The following is a 23,094-nucleotide window of genomic DNA, read 5'->3' on the forward strand; positions in this document are numbered from 1 at the left end:
ACTTTCTTGCTGTGAGGCGACAGCGCTAACCACTACACCACCGTCCCACCCGGAAAAATTAAACTGATAATATTAATTACTCCTTGTTATTATGAGTTCATAATGTCTTATTTATGTATTTCATATTGTCTTTGATTGGAATTGTAGTTTGTTTTTTGTTTGTTTTTTTTTTACTGTGTTTACATCCCAAAGCCTACATTTCAGCATGGTGTTGTGGTTATATAAAACTATATGCTAGCGGCACCATACTTTCAATCCAAAATCATGCGAGAGACAATATTTAAGTCCAAGTTAGAATTACACATAACTGAGCCGTGCTTTTGTTTCACTGAACGTGTAACTCTTGTGCAACCTCTGAGTAGCACTTAAGTCCAGAGTTAAATCATATCTGAGGTCTGAATATTGTTGTGTGCAACCTGAGTATTAAATCCTCACTATGCACGCATCGCTCAACTCTGAATATGGCCCTAGGAAAATAAACCCAGCTCTGACTTTATGTTTGTTTTCTCAGAACACCAAGGACGTGGATAAAACTGAACTGTAAATGGCATTCACTGACATCAAAAATAAAGGTAATCTTTAAGATAATAATTCCCACTGACTGTTGCATTTTTAAGACATTTGAGATTGGCTTTATCATAATTATATAATATCACTTGACATAATCTCAGCTCAAAAGACTTAACTGATAAAGACAACATCAAATCTGGCACGTGTTCAAGTCCAGTTATTACAGCAATGCTTTTTTTGTTGAACTCAAAGTGCTCATGTGGGTCATTACTGTGAGATAAAGTCAGGTTATAAATGTTCAATTCCGGTGGCTGGTGTGTGTGTGTGTGAGGAAAAGAAATCTGTGGAAGCATGATGAGGTGTCTGATACTCGTTCTGCTCTGTCTGGCTCTTACTGAGGGACTCGTAAGGTAAAAGAAAGAGGGTCAAGGGGGATTATTGGGGAACAGAATCGACATCATTTTCAGAAAATGAAATAAGAGCGTAGACTTTTATTAGATCAGATTCATGATGTTATTCTGAACATGTTGTCTGCAGAGTTCCTCTTGTTAAGAAGAAGACCATAATGAAGGAAAGGGGGCTCCTCGAGGAAGTATTGAAGTCCTCACAGTATAGCTCTCAGCAAGGTTACGCCGAGAGCCTGATCAACCAATATGATGTAAACCTACTTTCTACAGAAATATGACAATTATACAGTAAAGATGTCTTCATTGTACAGTTTATAATTATTGTTATAAAATGTTGGCTATTTTTCTTTTCCTCTTGATTCTGCTGCTCTTATAGGTATAATACAAACGTAATGTCACGCACATAAAGTATTTAATAATACACAAGTAATTGAAAGTCTGCTTTTTATATTGGAAAATTGCAAATGGAATACAGTACATGGCTCATACAGCATACTGTATAAATACAAATTCAAACACAGTATACTGTATAAAACCATTGGAATTACTGCAATACACAAAGCGGTCACTGTAATGTACTACAGCAGAAACTCTGGAAATAATGTTGTACTATTCTAAGCCGCAACTCCACTAAATATTTCTGGGTTCTATTGCATAACAAAAATTTTCACTGATTGAGGCAAGACTAATGATTAAATGATGGTGCAAGAATTTAGTTACATCAATCAGTAGATTTAAAATAAACCTAATATTTGCCAAAGCTTTCTGTTTCATGAACTGCATATATTTAAACGGAAACTTAATCACAGTTTCCTCAGTCCCAATCTGTGTAAATAATCATGATTATGTAATGATTACGACAGGGCTAACTTACACATTATTCTTACATTTTACGAGCGATGTTCATAAAGAGGTGCCTGGATGTGTATTTTATGTAAGGCTAGACAGGCTAACAATCCATATCTCTGTAATTTCCAGATGGCTTATTTTGGAAAGATTGGTATTGGAACCCCTCCACAGTACTTCTACGTCCACTTTGACACCGGTTCCAGCACTCTGTGGGTCAACTCTGTCTACTGCAGAAGTCCTGCCTGCAGTGAGTACTATACACACTGAAGAACCTCAATATACTTGCATTTTCATCCCGTAACAATCAATATATTATAAACACTTTGCTCGAAGTCGTATACTGAGTTCTAAGAATTATACATAAAAATGGACATACAAATAGAAAATGAAGCTATACAGAGTTGATCCTTTTTCCATTAACAGCTCATGCTAAAGGGCTTAATTCATCTTACACCACAGCAAATTGCCAGCAATTTTTTTTTTTAAATTAAAGGTAGACTGCCTTTAAGATTTTTCAAGTGTAGGTCGTAAAAAGAATTTTCCCTGACACCCAATTATTTTTGTTTAGTGGACCGAAAGCTACTGAATTTGAATCACAGACTTCCAATTTTATTAGATTTTTTAAATAGAACAATTAATGAATTTAGGGTCATGATCCAATTCAAGATACTACGGTACGTCATGCATCACATGGTGGGCTTTCCCCGTTTACGCAAAGCAGTGTGGGATACAAATTTAAAACAGGAAACAAAAATGGAGGACATGAGTGTGAGAATGAAATGTGAATGACCGACTACAGTAACGGAAAGCAAGAAGAAAAGACGTTATGTTATATACGAAGGAAAGGAAAAACAGGACCAAACTAATAAATATCGGCGGTCAGCGAGCACCTCGGTGTGATCAGCTGTTCGTTTAGCGACAGAACGATGTAACTGTCAGAGCACGGTCAGAGGTAAACCTGTAGATGGCGGTAATGCAATACTGTGGATGCCAGCTGCCGTAAAACCCAAAAGAAGATTAGGTAAACCTGCGCATGCGCACACAAACAGACTTCCTCTGTCTGCTTGACTGCGCGAAGCGAGTGATTTCATGCACATTATTTGCTAGAGAATCCCCTCAAATTAAATAACTTCCCAGCCACAGAACAGAATGGCCTGCATTTTTTTTTAGATATTACAGAAATAAACAACGACCAAATTTCAGAGGGAACCAAATTTCACTGATTTTATGAAATCGAAAGGCAATCTAGCTTTAAGTAAAGAACCACACAACATAAATTTATTATTACATTTGCTGTTTCATGAAACAAGCTAGTTCCTGTTAACATTACATTAATGGCATTTAGCAGATGCTCTTATCTACAGCAACCTACAACATACCCAGAGCAGCCTGGGGTGAGGTGCCTTGCTCAAGGGCATTTCAGCCATTCCTGCTGGTCCAGGGAATCAAACTGGTGACCTTTTGGTCCCAAAGCTGCTTCTCTAAGCATTAGGCGATGGCTTCCCCATGTTTAATGTGCATGTTATAGTAGCTACAGACACACATTCAGTTCCCAGACCATTCTTTTTTTCTCCTGAAGTTACTAAAAAAAACAAAAAAAACAAAAAACCTGATTGTCATTTTACCAAGAAACTAAAAAGGCTTCCTTCATGAAGACTTTCCCATGTCTAAAAACAGCCTTACAAAGTGGTGACACTCCTGTTTTAAGACTCCTTCCAAAAATGTTAACTCAACATCTAAAAATAAATAAATAAATAATTTAGTTCCTCCAAATCTGCAAGATCTATTTCTTTCTACAGCGAGAGTTCATCGATACAATACTAGATCTTCATCCTCTCGAAATTTTTACAAAAAACGGTCTAAACTTGAAAGTCAAAAGAAATTTTTTTCAATAGTTGGAGCCAAGTTCTGGAATGTATGGAAGAGCGATAGTTCCACTAAGAAATACATATATTTTTTTAAATTTCTGAGAAAAAAACCTCAGAATTTTCGAGATTTTTTTCTCAAAAATTTTGACTTTTTTCTCGAAAGTTCTGACTTTTTTCTCGAAAAATTCGACTTTTTTCTCGAAACTTTTGACTCTTTTCCTTGAAAATTTTGACTTTAATCTCAAAAATTCTGAGTTTTTTTTTCTCAGAAGTTTCCAAATAAAATATAAAACCCTGGCCCTATTGCTCTGCCGTAGGAATGAGATACCAACCAAGCTACGCAATTTATCTAAAATTAAATTCAAGAAGGAAATTCACGCATTAACATTTCAAGTCTTAGAAACTGAAGATGATTATCTTGACTTAGAAACCATTATCTCTAAAATAAAATTTAATGGTGCATAATTTATCTTCTCATTTCTTGAGTTCACTCTTGTAATTTTTCTGAGTGTCTGTAAATGAAAAGATAATGTTTTTCTTTAGTCAAAGATGAGAACATATTTTCATTTTTTTTCTACTTTCCAAATATTTGTTATTAAAGCAGTTTTTTTTCCCCTCAATTTACCTGCCTTGCCTAGATTTACACAAGCTACCTGCGGGGTCAGGTCATTCACGTAAATATGTGATATTTTCATCAATATTTACATCATCATCAATAAATCATCAATTAATTGCCTTTATATGCAAAAAAAATCAAAGGAATGTTATTATAGGAAAATAATAAATGATGGGATGGTGTGATTTAAAAAGAAAAAAAAACAACTCAACAGCTCCTCACAGAAATCTTCTAAATTTCAATAGTTACACTTTGTCAATTCAGTTTCTGTGGAGCATCTGCCAGATACAGTAGATCATTGTGTAAGTTGTTGTTATCAAAACAATAGCATATACGAACAAGTGCATTAATGTAAACCTGTGAGTCACTGTGCCTTGAGGCCAGAACTACAGTCAAAACTGCTGTTCTAGAAAATTAATCAACACTTTCTGACCAATCAGAATCAAGAATTCAACACCACTGTAGTATAGCTGAGGTTTGTCATATCAGCCAGCCTTGATTTTATGGCCTAGTCTTACAACCCCGATTCCAAAACAGTTGGGACAAAGTACAAATTGTAAATAAAAACAGAATGCAATAATTTACAAATCTCAAAAACTGATATTGTATTCATAATAGAACATAGACAACATATCAAATGTCAAAAGTGAGACATTTTGAAATTTCATGCCAAATATTGGCTCATTTGAAATTTCATGACAGCAACACATCTCAAAAAGTTGGGACAGGGGCAATAAGAGGCTGGAAAAGTTAAAAGTACAAAAAAGGAACAGCTGGAGGACCAAATTGCAACTCATTAGGTCAATTGGCAAAAGGTCATTAACATGACTGGGTATAAAAAGAGCATCTTGGAGTGGCAGCGGCTCTCAGAAGTAAAGATGGGAAGAGGATCACCAATCCCCCTAATTCTGCGCCGACAAATAGTGGAGCAATATCAGAAAGGAGTTCGACAGTGTAAAATTGCAAAGAGTTTGAACATATCATCATCTACAGTGCATAATATCATCAAAAGATTCAGAGAATCTGGAAGAATCTCTGTGCGTAAGGGTCAAGGCCGGAAAACCATACTGGGTGCCCGTGATCTTCGGGCCCTTAGACGGCACTGCATCACATACAGGCATGCTTCTGTATTGGAAATCACAAAATGGGCTCAGGAATAGTTCCAGAGAACATTATCTGTGAACACAATTCACCGTGCCATCCGCCGTTGCCAGCTAAAACTCTATAGTTCAAAGAAGAAGGCGTATCTAAACATGATCCAGAAGCGCAGACGTCTTCTCTGGGCCAAGGCTCATTTAAAATGGACTGTGGCAAAGTGGAAAACTGTTCTGTGGTCAGACGAATCAAAATTTGAAGTTCTTTATGGAAATCAGGGACGCCGTGTCATTCGGTCTAAAGAGGAGAAGGACGACCCAAGTTGTTATCAGCGCTCAGTTCAGAAGCCTGCATCTCTGATGGTATGGGGTTGCATTAGTGCGTGTGGCATGGGCAGCTTACACATCTGGAAAGACACCATCAATGCTGAAAGGTATATCCAGGTTCTAGAGCAACATATGCTCCCATCCAGACGACATCTCTTTCAGGGAAGACCTTGCATTTTCTAACATGACAATGCCAAACCACATACTGCATCAATTACAGCATCATGGCTGCGTAGAAGAAGGGTCCGGGTACTGAACTGGCCAGCCTGCAGTCCAGATCTTTCACCCATAGAAAACATTTGGCGCATCATAAAACGGAAGATACGACAAAAAAGACCTAAGACAGTTGAGCAACTAGAATCCTACATTAGACAAGAATGGGTTAACATTCCTATCCCTAAACTTGAGCAACTTGTCTCCTCACTCCCCAGACATTTACAGACTGTTGTAAAGAGAAAAGGGGATGTCTCACAGTGGTAAACATGGCCTTGTCCCAACTTTTTTGAGATGTGTTGTTGTCATGAAATTTAAAATCACCTAATTTTTCTCTTTAAATGATACATTTTCTCAGGTTAAACATTTGATATGTCATCTATGTTCTATTCTGAATAAAATATGGAATTTTGAAACTTCCACATCATTGCATTCCGTTTTTATTTACAATTTGTACTTTGTCCCAACTTTTTTGTAATCGGGGTTGTAAAAAAGAAAGTCAAATCATTTTTTATTCTAATGCTTTTGTTACAGCCCATTCTTGTTTAGGTTATATCTGCAGTGCCTTTAACCATCTGTGATTTCTCCATTTGTTTTCCAGGCAATCATCCTCTATTTGACCCAAGCAAGTCTTCCACGTTTAACAGCAATCAACAACCATTTTCAATCACGTATGGAACAGGAAGTGTCCAGGGGTTCCTTGGCAATGACACAGTCACAGTATGTCTGCTCTAACAGTTGAATAATAAACTGATTCCATTGCGACAGATTTAGATAGATAGATAGATAGATAGATAGATAGATAGATAGATAGATAGATAGATAGATAGATAGATAGATAGATAGATAGATACTTTATCAACTATTAATTACTGACTGTTCTCTGTATTGATTTTCTTGATTTTCTGCTATTTATGCAAGGCTGTAGTCACATCGGACTCACTCAATTATCTGAGATAGTAAAAGTACTCAGATTCTTTTCTCTGGTAAAAGTGCAATTACTCCTCACTCACCTTAAAGCTAGACAGCCTTTCGATTTCATAAAATCGATGACATTTAGTTCCCTCTGAAATTTGGTCATTGTGATACATGTTTATTTCTGTAATATCTCAGAAAAAAGCAGGCCATTCTGTTCTGTGGCTGGGAAGTTATTTAATTTGAGGGGATTCACGAGCAAATAATGTGCATGAACTCGCTCGCTTTGCGCAGTCAAGAAGACAGAGCAAGTCTGTGTGTGTGTGCATGCGCAGGTTTATCTTCTTCTTTTGGGTTTTACGGCAGCTGGCATCCATAGTGTTGCATTACTGCCATCTACAGGTTTACTTTGACCGTACACTGACAGTTCCATCATTCTTTCGCTAAACGAACAGCTGATCACACCGAGGTGCTCGGTGACCGCCAATGTTTATTAGTTTGGTCCTGCGTTTCCTTTCCTTCACATATAACATAACGTATTTTCTTCTCGCTTTCTGTTACTGTAGTCATTCATTCACGTTTCATTTGCACACTCACGTCCTCCATTTTTCTCTCCTGTTTCAAATTTGTATCCCACAATGCCTTGCGCGAACGGGGAAAGCCCACCATGTCATACATGATGGAGTATCTTGAATTGGGTCATGGTGAAGCAGGAAAAAATAGCAGATAATTTAGGGCCACATGGCCCTAATTGTTCTATTTTTAAAAAGCCTCATAAAATTGGAAGTCTGTGATTCAAATTCAGTAGCTTTCAGTCCACTAAACAAAAATAACTTGGTGTCAGGGAAAATTCTTTTTATGACCTACACTTGAAAAATCTGAAAGGCAGTCTAGCTTTAAAGTTGAAAAATATAAACACTTTGTAAATACCTGGAAGGCATTTAAAAAAACAAGCACACAAGAGGCATACTTTGGAGAGACTTTTTAAATGGTCGTTTTTAATGAAGCATTTAATGAAGCAGTAAACAACCACTAAATTACATTTATTAAAAAAAAGGGGGCGGCACGGTGGTGTAGTGGTTAGCGCTGTCGCCTCACAGCAAGAAGGTCCGGGTTCGAGCCCCGTGGCCGGCGAGGGCCTTTCTGTGTGGAGTTTGCATGTTCTCCCCGTGTCCGCATGGGTTTCCTCCGGGTGCTCCGGTTTCCCCCACAGTCCAAAGACATGCAGGTTAGGTTAACTGGTGACTCTAAATTGACCGTAGGTGTGAATGTGAGTGTGAATGGTTGTCTGTGTCTATGTGTCAGCCCTGTGATGACCTGGCGACTTGTCCAGGGTGTACCCCGCCTTTCGCCCTTAGTCAGCTGGGATAGGCTCCAGCTTGCCTGTGACCCTGTAGAACAGGATAAAGCGGCTAGAGATAATGAGATAATGAAAAAAAAGGTACAATTTTTGCCAGTCACAGTCAAGATCAGCTCAGCCTACGCTGATGCGCTCTCACAGGGTCAATACTCACTGCAAAACAAACAGTCTTTAAATACACTTCATGATTAACCATGCACAAGTGTAACCACCCGCTTATTGAGGTTTTTCACCTGACGTCACAGGGTCACGTGACGCCCCGGTGTCCGCCATTTTGAAGGTCAAGCTAGCTAATGTCAACAACATAGTAGCTAGTATGTTACTGTAGCAATGTTTACGTTCAGTCATTTGGATGACTGTTAAAACCTTTCAGTCTCAAGTTTTTCCTTTACTGTATTTACTAGTTTACTGAGCTAGCGCGCACGGGCAAGCTGGGAGCTAGCGCGCTCGGGCAAGCTGGGAGCTAGCGCGCTTGGGCAGGCTGGCGCTAGCGCGCTCCGGCGCCGGCATGTGCTAGCTCCCAACTTGCCCGAGCGCGCTAGCTCCCAGCTTGCCCGAGCGCGCTAGCTCAGTAAACTAGTAAATCCAGTAAAGGAAAAACTTGAGACTGAAAGGTTTTAACAGTCATCCAAATGACTGAACGTAAACATTGCTACAGTAACATACTAGCTACTATGTTGTTGACATTAGCTAGTGCTAACAGCTAGCTGTTAGTACACTGCTACAACTACACCGACCCTAATAATACAGTTCTTGGTCATTGCCTGGTAACAGCAAATTTATAACGGGCCATGTCTCAACAGACTAAGAAGTTATTTCAATGACATTTAATAACATTTTGTTTATCCTGAGGACCGAAAGTAAATGAAAATGTGAACAAACCTTAGCTGTAATAAGATGGCGACCACCGGCTCCAGGGACGACCCGCTGATGTAGGCATGTTACCCAGCCTGACACAAAATATTTGTAGGCATCCAAACCCTTATACACTTTCAGATCAATACCTGTGTATGGCGATGGGTTTTTAACGACATAGGTATACAGATCATGTGGGCCGAAGTCAGGTAAAGACGAGGGCTTCGTGTACTTCCGTACGTCAGTGAACGATCCTGGTGGAAGCAGGTAAACGTCGTTCTCTAAGCCTGCTAACCTCAATTTTTGCAAATACCTCTCCCTCTGCTCGCCCTGTAAATGCCCTACGTCGCTGGATAGTGAAGGTGTTTTCTGCATCTCGCTCCTTTTTCTTTTATGTTTTTCTTTTGTCGCCTTCCTCGCATTCAAACTGATTCAAGCCGTGACGTCCAAAATGGCAGCCTCACATGACTTGGTCACGTGGGTGAAAAACCTCAATTACCCGCTCCTTCTCAGCGACTCCTCTTCCCATAGCAGCCACTTGTCCCTTGCTGCAACACTTTTAAATTCACTTAAAGTTTGAAAGTAAAAGTATCAGAAAGAATCACAAAAGACGTTTAGCTTGAATCACACTTGGATTTCAGTTAATGATCATAGGTTTGTGCCTAAATGTTAGCTTTCTCTGGCAATCTTTTAAACTTTGCTGAATACTAACAGCTAGCTGTCACAAGGCAAACTTCCTTGATAAGTGCAAAGTGTATGTTGAGACAAATAGAACACAGTGATTGGTACTGGGTCTCATTTTCACTGTCACATATGCTAAAGTTGAGATTTAGATCCACTCCTTAATGCTAAAATTGTCATGTTATGACATTATAAATATATGATTAGAGAGAAAGGTGTTGTTTGAAAATGTAGTCAGCAGAAAGCAGATTTTCCTTTTGAAATCAGTTTTAAAAAAGTAAAAAATATTAGATGAAAATAAATACTCAAGTTACATATATGGGTCCGTCTCAGAAAGTGGGTACTGTGGGGGGACCCCACTAAATTTACTCACAGTCAATAAACTATACGGTTTTGAATGATGATGTTGGCTTTAATTTGAAATAAAATGATGAAAGAAATAATACAGATAAAACTAAATCTTTGATGTGAATACTCTATTCAGAATTTGGCAAAAATTCTGCAAATTTGTGGAAAAATGACAGCTTGATCTGGGACATGATAAATGGTCGACTACATTGCGTTCCCTTAAAAAGGTTGTAGTCCACTGAAAAGTCTACAGTTATCACTAATTGTATTTTAAGTTGTAACTTTATACATCTAAGGATTGGTGCACTCACAGAATAATCATAACCGTAATAAAACATCATGCAAAATATTTGATCACCGTTGTAACTCCATTTTCCGCAAACCCAAAACCAATACGATCGTGTGTTTTGATCTAAACGGAAAGCCTCAGGGTCGAGGTCACTACCTCACCAAAAGTACTTAAAATCACTACACCATATAAAAACTGTTATAAATCTACGATTTTGATTTTTTAAAACGAAAGCTGAAAGTTCGGTATAGAATATGTTCCTTACAGAATATGTTACGATGGTAGCTGGTCTTGTATGAATTTCTGAGCTATAAAACGAGTCGTGGTCTATTTTTTACCGTAGCGTGTTATTTGTGTGCGGGGAAGGACACACATTAACAATTTGCATGTGTAGAATGGAATTTTCCACTCCAACAGTTAGAAGTTGATCTTGCTTCCATTTGCGGTCTTTCTGTTACACGAGTGATCTGTTCGGATGTTATCGCTGAAAAGGTGAGTTTTGACAGTTTTATTTTGTTTTAGTCTTGCAGTATAAGGCAATAAAGTGTTTCTTTTTCATCTTACTTTCATATTTTGTAGTGTTTGCGTATTTTTGGCCAATATTTTGCAACCATGGTCAATTTAGATCGAACTTTTGATAGAATCTACGGCCAGTCATTTTGCCCCGCCCCCGCCCCGTCCGGCGCGGTAGTGATGTCCCGTTGCTTGCGCGCCGCAGCAGAGACCCGCGCGACCTTCAGCCGGTACAGTCGCTGTTCTTTTACCACCGCCGTTATTCTCATCTTTCCAGTGTGTTCTTGATTTTTCCATTGTGTCCTATTTCACCTTATCAAATACCCAAAATGTATCATATTATTCATACTGAAGTGAATAATCAATTCAGTCATCATAGCTTGGCATTTTTAACCCAAGCAATCAAAAAGAGGAAATTTATTCAATATTTTCATTCATCTGTGAAGGAGGGGCTTTAATTCTTCATGATGGAGTTATTTTATATGTAAATCAATTTTACAAAAGCATTTGAATTGTAATAAAAAAAATTGTCCACAGTGGAGGCCAGATAAAGCAAGATGCTATCTTTATTCTTATTAAACATGACAAAAGAAACATTGAGTGTTAGGTAAATGCAAAAAAAAAATAGTAAAATTAGAAAATGTATTTTTTGACCATAATGTCCCAAATGAGAGACCAGTTTCTGAGACGGACCCATATACACTTTACAGCAATTGTACTTTGATACACATTTCCTACTTCATATTCAATGTGCTCTAACTTCTTAAATTTCCTGCAGATGGGTCAGTTGACTGTCACAAACCAGCTGTTCGGTTTAAGCACTGTAGAGCCTGGTGATAATTTTGCAGGGCCACTGCATGATGGACTCATGGGTCTGGCCTTCAGGCCGTCTAGTTACCACACCATTGTGGACACCATGATCCAAGAAGGTGTTATTGAGGAGCCAATCTTTGCTTTTTACTTAAGCAGGTAAAAAGGTGATCATGTGGCACAAACCACTAAACCAACAAAATTGTGCTATTTGTGAAAATGTTTTTCATCTTAATCCTTCAATCATTACACATTCTTGCTTCATTCCTGATTCTAGTCCATCAATAGTCTACATTTTTACTTTAAATTAAACTCAAATATGCACAAGCTGAGACATTTTAAGACCCGTACTGAACTATAAATGAACTCTTGAACTCCACAGTGTACAAGAGTGCTCTGAGAACACAATATCCCCCGCCGGCAACTGTGCCATAACTCTAGTAAAATGCGACTGAATTGAACGAAATTACAATATGCGTATTACCGACATATAACAAAGAATCCTGTCAAGTTTCATGAAATTCCTCCATAAATTGTGAGAGGAGTTGATTTCAGAAGGTGAGCACCCTTCCCAGATGGACGGACATCGCCACGACATAATCCCCCTTCGGGCCTTTTGGCCAGCAGGGGAAAAATATTGTGAGGGAAGTTGATTTCAGAAAGCAAGCGCACCTTGATGAAATTGCCAAAGTACAAGTTTGTTAATAATCGAGGGCATAACTCTAGGAAAATTTGCCCAAATTAAACGAAATTTCAATCTGCATATAACTGTCATATAACAAAGCCTTTTGCCGAGTTTGGTGAAATTCCTCCACAAATTGTGAGAGGAGTTGATTTCAGAAGAATGTAAACCCTCAGGCAATTGTCAAAGTACAAGTTATTTAATCAAGGGTCAAAACTCTGGGAAAATTTTCACAAATGAAATTAAATCGCAATCTGCGTATTACCGTCATATAACAAGGCCTTCTGTCAAGCTTCGAGAAATTTGTCCAAAAATTGTGAGAGGAGTTGATGTCAGAAGGCAAACACACCTTCATGAAATTGTGAAAGTACAAGGTTGTTAATCAAGGGCTGTAACTCTGGTAAAATGCGACCGAATTTAACAAAATTACAATATATGTACTACCGACATATAACAATGCCTTTTGCCAAGTTTCGTGAAATTTCTCCACAAATTGCGAGAAGAGTTGATTTCAGAAGGAAAACACACTCATGAAATTGTCAAATTATAATTTTGTTAATCAAGGGCTGTAACTCTGGTAAAATGTGACCGAATTTAACGAAGTTAGAATATGCTTATTACCGACATATAACAAAGAATCCTGCCAAGTTTTTTGAAATTCCTTCAAAAATTGTGAGAGGAGTTGATTTCAGAATGTGACCACCCTTCCCGGGAAGGACGGACAGACATCGCCATGACATAATCCTTCTTTGGGCCTTTCGGCCAGTGGGCGATAAAAATAAAAATGGATCAAATAGACAGGTTGAACACAATTCCACTGAACAATTTATTGATATTGATGGAAATGACATATACCAAGATGTATTTGCTAGTAACACAGCTAATGAAATTGCTAAACAGGGACTCTGAAAGTGGAAGTGAGGTCGTGTTTGGTGGAGTTGATCCCTCCCACTACCAAGGTCAGATCAACTGGGTTCCTGTACAACAAGACAGCCACTGGCAACTGGTCTTTGATGGGTAGGTGTCTAGTGTCTTCTGAGAAACTAATCTGTGTCTTGTACAGTGGGATAACATTCTCAATAAAAATAAAAAAAAAGAAGTTAACTGAGTGTGGGAATGGATTTCAGCTACAATTGTATTTCCTATATTTTCATCTTCCTCCATTATGCTGCTTTTTTGTTTGTAAAGCACTTTCAGCTGCATACAACTGTTTTGACATTTCAGAGTTCTGAAAATAATCGCAGAGAAAAGTAAATTAAACTATAGCTGTTTGATTAACCTCTTTCCTTTTTGTTAGTTTTGAAGTGAATCACCAGTCAACAGGATGGTGTCAAGATGGATGTACTGCTATTACAGACACAGGAACGTCACTGCTGCTGTGCCCACCACAGTATGTCGACTCTCTCCATCAAATGCTGGGAGCCCAACAAGACAGCTATGGCAATGTAAGCCCATTTTCATCATGTCATGCATTTTAGGTGTTAGGTTTTTATTATTATTTATCTCTTGTGTTTATCCTAGGAAGGTGTTAGCCAGCATTGACCTGTAGGCAGTGAATGGGGTGTTTCACAGTCAGGGTACACAAGTTTGTGTCACTAACATAAAAAAATCAAGTTCAATTTTTTTGGCACAGTTTGTGAACTAAATGAGGCCCTTGACTGTGCCATTTAAGTTCCCAGTGTTTTAGACCTGTGGGTTACATAAGTAAAGTTGTATCTTGGTTTATATTCTATACTGAGAACTTGGATTTCCGGAGAGGACCATTTTTGACAGACAAACATCTTTTTTTGTTGTTGTTGGAAACCACTGTAGCTCATTTTAAGAAGCTAAGTGGTGTAGTAGCTAGCACTGTTGCTTCACAGCAAGAAGGATCTGGGTTCGAACCCAGTGGCCAACGGGGGCCTTTCTGTGTGGAGTTTGCATGTTCTCCCCATGTCTGTGTACAATAGGTTTATTCCAGTTTCCCCTAAAGACATGCAGTTACGTTAACATGGGGCGGCCCTGGGCTGAAGTGCCCTTGAGCAAGGCACCTAACCCCCAACTGCTCCCTGGCTGCTGTAGCATAGCTGCCCATGGCTCTGGGGATGTGTATGTGCTAATTGCTCGTGTGTGTGTGTGTGTGTGTGTGTGTGTGTGTGTTCACCTTGTATTGATTTACAGTAATGCTTCACTGTAGGGGGGGGGAGTGAGCCCAAACCATGCCAGCATAACAGAGCCACCAGTTTGTCTTTTCACATCTGAGTCCACATAATGTGAAGAAAAAAAAGATATTTTGGGGAAGCCATGGCCTAATGGTGGGAGAAGCAGCTTTGGGACCAAAAGGTTGCTGGTTTGATTCCCTGGACCAGCAGGAATGGCTGAAGTGCCCTTCAGCAAGGCACCTAACCCCGAACTGCTCCCTGGGTGCTGTAGTATAGCTGCCCACTGCTCTGTGTGTGTGTGTGTGTTCACTGCTTCAGATGGGTTAAATGCAGAGGAGGAATTTCACTGTGTAGTGCAGCAGCCAACCCTTGAAAAGCCCCCCTCCAGGTGGCAGAACAAAGCGGGACCTATTTTATTTGAAGGGTATGGGTGTCTACTTCATGAAAAACATGGTTGTACAAAATTAATATTGTAACAACATATGGATTAACCCCTTATTTGCCGGACCATCTGCAAAATTCTGTATGGCCAAAGTTTTCTGTAATTTGAACCTAATTCTCATTCCAACTAAGGTAAGAGTTGTGGGAGGAAGGCCTATGGCCATCTTAATTACTGCATGCTGCATGCTGAACAGTCCTAAGCAGCACATGGCTTCATGTACAATGAATGGAACTCTGTGTTTCTATGGGCAGCCAACGCTGGATTATGTAATTGCTGTGGCCACCAAACCTCAGTCTGGCCACTATCCCAGGATTACATCAGGTTCTGTACACGAAAGAATCAGCACCAGCCGAAGTCCGTGATATCACTCACCTCTATTGTACGGACAGTAACTGCTCAGAAGGTACCAAGTGTGTTTGTGTGTCGGCAGGGCTCTTCTGCATTGACATTTGTGAGTGTGTTTCCTGTCCGAATGTCCCCCATGATCAGGAGACATTGGCAGAGATGTGAATGACGTACAGCATGGCATTTTCTACATGAATCTCTACTTGACCACCCCTTGACATAATGAGTGAACTAGATTTCAACCTGAGAATAAAAAGGGTTATAATTATTGAAAGTCATGTTTGATCGAAGGCGGCACGGTGGTGTAGTGGTTAGCGCTGTCGCCTCACAGCAAGAAGGTCCGGGTTCGAGCCCCGTGGCCGGCGAGGGCCTTTCTGTGTGGAGTTTGCATGTTCTTCCCGTGTCCGTGTGGGTTTGCTCCGGTTTCCCCCACAGTCCAAAGACATGCAGGTTAGGTTAACTGGTGACTCTAAATTGACCGTAGGTGTGAATGGTTGTCTGTGTCTATGTGTCAGCCCTGTGACGACCTGGCGACTTGTCCAGGGTGTACCCCGCCTTTCGCCCGTAGTCAGCTGGGATAGGCTCCAGCTTGCCTGAGACCCTGTAGAACAGGATAAAGCGGCTAGAGATAATGAGATGAGATGTTTGATTGAAATGAAGGCCTATTATTTACTAGTAACTGTTCAGGATTAACAGCACAAAAGATTCCCCAGTTCTGCACAAAATGAACAAAATATATTCTATTCGTTTTCGTATTGTTGTACACACCATCCAAATAATATGTGTGTATTGTTTCAATCCAAAAACATCAACAGGTTTTTATAGAAGAGGAAGCAGATGTTTAGTAAGATAGTGCTTTTCAAAAATATCTTATGCTAGCAAACCTAATTTCATGATCAAAGATGTCGGCAATGTTTTGTATGACCAATGACCCGATCAACCTGTATTAGCTAGGAAGGGGTTAAATTGCTTGAAAACATGTCTCAGACTACATTTGCATCTTTGAAATAATGATTTCTCTCCTTAGTAATGTACAACTCATCCATAGAGAAAATATCGGCTTCATTTTCTCAAATTGTGATTTCAACGTTAAATCCGGGTTTATGCGCAGTCGCAAACAAAGGGTTAATTGGTAGTGTTGTACCCATTCTGAACAATTCAAACTGGTATTTTTGAATAAGACATCTAAAACTATAGAATGATATAAGTTTTCCCTTATTTTCCTGACAATTAATCATTTATAATTGAAATATTCAACGAATAACCTGAAAAAAACTCAAAAATATTTGGATTCTAAGGGGTTAATACACCCATACATTGATGAAAATCAAATTAAACGCCCAGAAAGGTTGCATTAGTATATCATGGACCTAAATGATGCAGTATATTGATGCCCACACATCAATATGTGCATTCATTGCAGAGGAAATGCCTCTGGTATAGCGATACAGAATTTTGCAGGTGGTCCGGCAAATAAGGACCATATGTTGTTACAATATTAATTTTGTACAACCATGTTTTTTATGAAGTAGACACCCATACCCTTCAAATAAAACAGGTCCTGCTTTGTTCTACCACCTGGAGGGGTATGCCCTTTATTTTCAGCTCCTCGCCACTGGTCTAGTGTGCTTGAGTGTACATGTGACAAATAAAGGCTTCTTCTTCTTCTTCTTCTTCTTCCAAGTGTGTAACCTTATGTGCCAGTACTAATATGGACCTGGACTTTCAGAATCATAAGCTACTTGTCTAAGAAATGCTTTTTTTTTTTACTTTAATAAGGACCACATTACTGTAGTGGTTAGCGCTGTCGCCTCACAGCAAGAAGGTCCTGGGTTCGAGCCCCGGGGCCGGCGAGGGCCTTTCTGTGTGGAGTTTGCATGTTCTCCCCGTGTCCGCGTGGGTTTCCTCCGGGTGCTCCGGTTTCCCCCACAGTCCAAAGACATGCAGGTTAGGTCAACCGGTGACTCTAAATTGACCGTAGGTGTGAATGTGAGTGTGAATGGTTGTCTGTGTCTCTGTGTCAGCCCTGCGATGACCTGGCGACTTGTCCAGGGTGTACCCCGCCTTTCGCCCGTAGTCAGCTGGGATAGGCTCCAGCTTGCCTGCGACCCTGTAGAAGGATAAAGCGGCTAGAGATAATGAGATGAGATGAGGACCACATTACCAAAGAGGACATTTTGACAGACAAGTTACCTTATTAAATATTCCCTTGTTACCCTATCAGTACCCATTTGTGGTCAACTTTGTTGGCAATAATTCTTCAAGTATGAAATGAGGCTCCAACTAAACTATTCAAGAGCTGTAAGATAGCTTCATATTAGGATTGCCAACCTCTTTAAACTAGACCAAATAAGGTTGAAACAGAAAAAAAATGGTCAAAAATGGGGTTACTTAAGAGTATGTCAGGCTGGCATGTGCATGTATTCAAACAAATGGCTAATTTGCAGGTGCCAATTATGCAATTATTGGCTTCATGCAAAGCCAATCCTCAGTTCACAAGTACTTATTGTACTTCAGTAATGCTTGATCCATTCCATATAATCCACTTTGGTACCCTGACTGCGAAACATCCCAAATATGAGTGGAGTTCTCTTAATGCCAGTGCTTTACATTACTTCCTGAAGTGCACTCAGAACTACAATATCTAGAGAGCATAAATACATGAGAAAATTATTCACAATGGCCTGGCCCTCATTTAGCAATCTTTTAGTAAAGTTGTGTGTAAATGTTTGCGGGAGCCAAACCGAACCAAATATTTCTGCTGGACTTACAGAAGTTACAGAAATGCTGATTTTCTTCCAAGTGTCTTGGCAACCCTTGGTCAGAAATCTCTCCCAGACCAATGCACTTTCCCTGATTGTGTGTTGGAAAAGCAGGAGGACATGACATAAGGGAGCAGCTGATGATGGCAGGCAGCACACTAGGGAGTATAGAGCTCACTGCAGCTTGAGACATACCACACCGCTCACTTGTCATTTAGTGGTGGTGAGTTTAATAAAGTGTTTCACAAAAAAATGCTGTGGCAAACAGAACCGACTTACACACCATTGCTGCCCATCCTCATTTTATACAGTACTTAATGATATAACTTCTTAATTAACCCCTTGGCTGCCACCCATAATTAATTGTAATGTGCCGGGCATATAGGACAAAAATAGGTCAAAATTGGGATATTTTGATAATATTTATCTAACTTGTTCAGAACTTAATATTTTTAATATTTGTATAGAAAAAAATCACAAAAAAACCACTGTTGTAGAGTAAAAATAACTTTAGTAATCAAAAACAAGACAACAGGTTTTGTCAATGAGAACCTGTCCATAAACGTGAATTACTAGTACTTGAAAACACAATGTACACCAAGGGTCCATGTATTCCAAGTAACTGGGTACCATTTTTATGATGGCCTTTTGGTATAACCCAACCGTGAATAGAACTCGTGAGCTCCCAATTCAGAGGCAGACACGCTAACCACTAGGCCAACTCACAGTAATGTGCTGCTTTGAAGTAAAAGTAATGTGCCATGTAAGGTATATAAAAGGATGTGTTTATGATGGGTAGCATATGTCATCAGGAACAGCGGTAAAAGATTTCATGACGTACGTGACTTGTTCAAGGGCATTGAAGGGGTTAATATTAAATGACTCAGCATCACACAGTTTTCATTAAAGGAGAACTGAAGGCAATTTTTTTTCTTATCAAAATTCTACTTATCTCAATTTATTAAATATAGGAATACATTTTTGATAGCTATTTTGTCACTGCTATAGCAAGTTATAAGTGTTTGAAATATGCTATGTAATACTGTATATCAGTCAATCTGTCAACACAATGGCCGTAAACGAGATTCGTTGAGACCTGTGCAAGACATCGTTGGACGGAAGTAAAACGTACAGTGGAAATCAAAGTGACCGACATCTGCCAACGTTGTCAAAAGACACGCACGCCCTCTTTCAAATGCTGATGTAATCAAGCCAGAAATTTTGTTTGTTTTGATAGCAATCAGGAAAGTTTGAAAAAAGTAGACAGTAATCGTCATTTAAACTCGTTTTGGTGCTATATTTCATTTGGAAAACAGTTTTCAAAATGGCGGCACTGACACCTGGCTGATACTTCACGTTTCGAAGTCTTGCACAAGTTTTGTGAAGATCGCGCGGATAAGTGATGCCTGACGTGGACCAAACGAACTAAATTCAATATGGCTAAAAACCGAATAGGCCGAAAAGTATAATATTTAATTGCAATTAGTTACCAATACGAGCAACGATATAAGGTTACTAAAACCGAAAACGTAATTGAATAACATGTTAATTAAGAAATAAAGCAATTTTAAAAATGACTTCAGTTCCCCTTTAAATTTGATTGTGCAGTTGAAATCAACAAGCTATTTAAACTTAAGAGTTTAATCCACATATAACAGCGTGGTAACTCATTGCAAACAAGATCAACTGTGAGCTACTGCTCACTTACGTATCCCCCCGCTCTCGCTTATATCAGAATGCAAGCAATCGAAGGAACAGGACACTTATTATGAATGTTGACTTCGACAAATAATGAACCCTGAAACGAGTAAGTAATGAACAGTGTCTCTCCCCAGGGATTTCAAACAGCATCCTGATAAACTTTCATTTTGAAATAGCATTTTGCTTCTTGAAATAGCGTCAAAATCCACCCTATATGTTTCGTAAATACATTCAGTTGGTAAATAGGAAGTTGACGTGCGACAGACCTGAAAACGGTATACACAGTATAGAACCCCAAGCTGAAGCTTGCTACCAAAAATCAAGCAATTATGATTTGTAGTTGCTGAGAAAAGTGTTATGGAAATTTTGTAAATCCACCCTATATGTTTCTTAAATACATTCAGTCGGTAAAAAGGAAGTTGATGTGCGACAGACCTGAAAACGGTCTACACAGTATAGAACCCTAAGCTGAAGTTTGGTACCAAGTGGCTATGATTTGTGGTTGCTGAGAAAAAGAGTGTTTCGGACGAACGGAGATACGGACAGACAGAAGTAAACCAGTATACCCCCCTCCTTTGGAGCAAGGATATAAGTACAGTATATGATTTGAAGTCCATCGGTGAAGGTTTATATTAGGTAGTTTTCTTATACATAAATTTATATGCATTAATTTGTATGAATAAGATACAAAAGTGTTTTGTTTTTTTTTCCTGGACTTGCAGGATTTTTGTGAATACAAAATTTCTTGTGTAAATGCTCACTGGTACGATTTATGAATAAGTCTGTTCGTATTCATGGCTATGTGTTTTTTTAGGACGGTCCTTGAATTTATGTCGCGTTACAGTTTTCCTTTCCTGTTTTATTTAAGCTAATAGCAAAAGAAAAGAAAAAAACAGCATTTTAACAGCTAAGTTAAAGGCTAAGAGTACAAAGAAAACAGTCTGTAAATAAGGTTTACTCTGTGTTATGCTTGCAGTATGTGTTCAACTGTAATTCAGTGAGCAGCCTTCCCCCACTGACGTTCGTTATGAACGGAGCTCACCTGCATTTGCCGGGTACTGCATATGTGCTTCAGGTAAGAGTGGAACTGCCTCATAACTGATCTATAACAGTTAATAATATGTATTGAAAGTGCAGACTGACATATGTTTGTTTTTTGTAATTAAACAGGAACAAGATTCGAACTCAAACTGCCTGAGTGGCATCCGGACATCACATGAGGAGTACCGAAATGGTCATCCTTACTGGATCCTGGGTGATGTCTTCCTTAGGCAGTTCTACTCTGTGTTTGACCAAGGAAATGCCAGAGTGGGATTTGCTACCTTAGCATAGATTTATCCAAAATAATCCGAAGCATCGTGAAATCATGATTCTGTTATTTCATGATTAAAAACGAATAAACTCAGCTTTGGTTAAATGTCTAAGGTTTGTTCATTGTCTTAATTTATTACAAAAACATTCCCATGTTGTGGCCAATCATGTTTCCTCTTTTTTTTTTTTTTGTTGGGGGGGGGGTTTAAATGAAATTAAATCTACTCAAATTAACACCCTATTTATTTATTTTTTTTTTACTTTGCCTTGCTTATTATTATTATTATTAGTAGTGGTGGTATTGCAAATTCAGTCAGGTGGGTTCAAGACCCAAACTGATAATTGCATCCTCAGTTTTTCATTGGCTAATCAGACACAAGGTACACCACCACTCTTGGCGGAGCGGTTGGGGGTTAGGTGCTTTGCTCAAGGGCACTGAAGCCAGTTCTGCTGGTCCAGGGAATCAAACCAGCAACATTTTGGTCCCAAAGCTGTTTCTCTAACCATTAATCCCTTCCCCTATATTGCAAATAGGTTTCACAAAAGTGTACAATATTATTTTTAAGGTAGCAGTAGAAGGGGCAATTATTCATCCATCCATCCATTATCCATAACCGCTTATCCTGTACAGGGTCGCAGGCAAGCTGGAGCCTATCCCAGCTGACTGTGGGCGAGAGGCAGGGTACACCCTGGACAAGTCGCCAGATCGTCACAGGGCTGACACAGAGACAAACAAGCAATTAGATTAGATTAGATTAGATTAGATAAAACTTTATTGATCCCTTTGGGAGGGTTCCCTCAGGGAAATTAAGATTCCAGCAGCATCATTACAGATAAAAAGAGAAAACTTCTAGATAAATTAAAATAAATTAAGTATTTACATATACAAATATAAAAGAATAAGATATGGGGACGAGAGGAAGGGGGAAAGTGGGGTTAGGGTAAGTGTGTGTGTGTGGGGGGGGGGGAGCAGGAAAGATATTGCACTTTATATTGCAATATTCACACCTATGGTCAATTTAGAGCCACCAATTAGCCTAACCTGCATGTCTTTGGATTGTAGGGGAAACCGGAGCACCCAGAGGAAACCCACAGGGAGAACATGCAAACTCCACACAGAAAGGCCCCCGTCAGCCACTGGGCTTGAACCCAGAGCCTTCTTGCTGTGAGGCAACAATGCTAACTACTACACCACCATGCCGCCCAGAAGGAGCAATTAGACAAATAGTATAATTTGACTTTTTCAAATTTGTACCATGAGTTGGCTGAGTGGTTAGCGTGTCTGCCTCTTGACTGAGAGACCATGAGTTCTACTTTCAGTTGGGCCATACCAAGGACCATAAAAAAAAATGGTACCTTCTGGCGAGGAAAGTAGGGAGTCAAACTCTCGTGGTTACCCAAAGGCCAGCCCCCCACTGTAACCCTAGCTATGTAATCGGCAAGAGACCGAGGGCTATAGAAACACAGATCGGCGCAGCATGAGAACGACTTTGATTTACACAATGTGCTTATATTTTATCAAACAGAGTATAATTTTCATGGCAGGATATGACTTACTTCTCCTTCCAACAGAGGTGGACAAAGTACCCAACTTCATTACTAAAGTCAAAGTACAGATCCCACTGGTCAAATGTTACTCCGATACAAGTGAAAGTTGTACAGTCAAATTTTTTACTTAAGTTAAAGTACTGAAGTACTTGCTTTTAAAAATACTTAAGTATTAAAAGTGCATTTTCTGTCAATGTATCATTGTATTATTGCCACAACGCTTACAAAACCTAATGCCGCTACCAAAGACAGAAATGTGAATTCAGAAAATGAACACATGCTGTGCCATCATGGTGGTTTAATGTTAAGCTAGCTAGTCAGTGAAGCTCCATCTGACATGCCAGCAAACTCTTTTCAAACTCAAAATTATATTGGGTAGCTAATGCTATGAGAAAAGAAAGATTTCTACATTGTTTATTTGGCAAGATTATGCTAAAACATATTTCTGAAAGGACTTCAGATAAGTTAACATTATTCATGTTAGCGTAACTCCATTTTTACATGCTA

At 39.2% G+C, this 23,094-nt stretch overlaps 1 protein-coding gene and 1 pseudogene across 10 annotated transcripts in view; one reads left to right on the forward strand and one right to left on the reverse strand.

Moving 5' to 3' along the window:
• tns1b (tensin 1b) overlaps positions 1-23,094 on the reverse strand; it is a 476,125-nt gene that overhangs the window by 397,851 nt on the left and 55,180 nt on the right. The window lies entirely within an intron of this gene.
• LOC132891362 (gastricsin-like) lies at positions 805-21,060 on the forward strand (annotated as a pseudogene).

The sequence above is a fragment of the Neoarius graeffei genome, chromosome 9, assembly GCF_027579695.1.
Source record: "Neoarius graeffei isolate fNeoGra1 chromosome 9, fNeoGra1.pri, whole genome shotgun sequence".
NCBI lineage: Eukaryota > Metazoa > Chordata > Actinopteri > Siluriformes > Ariidae > Neoarius > Neoarius graeffei.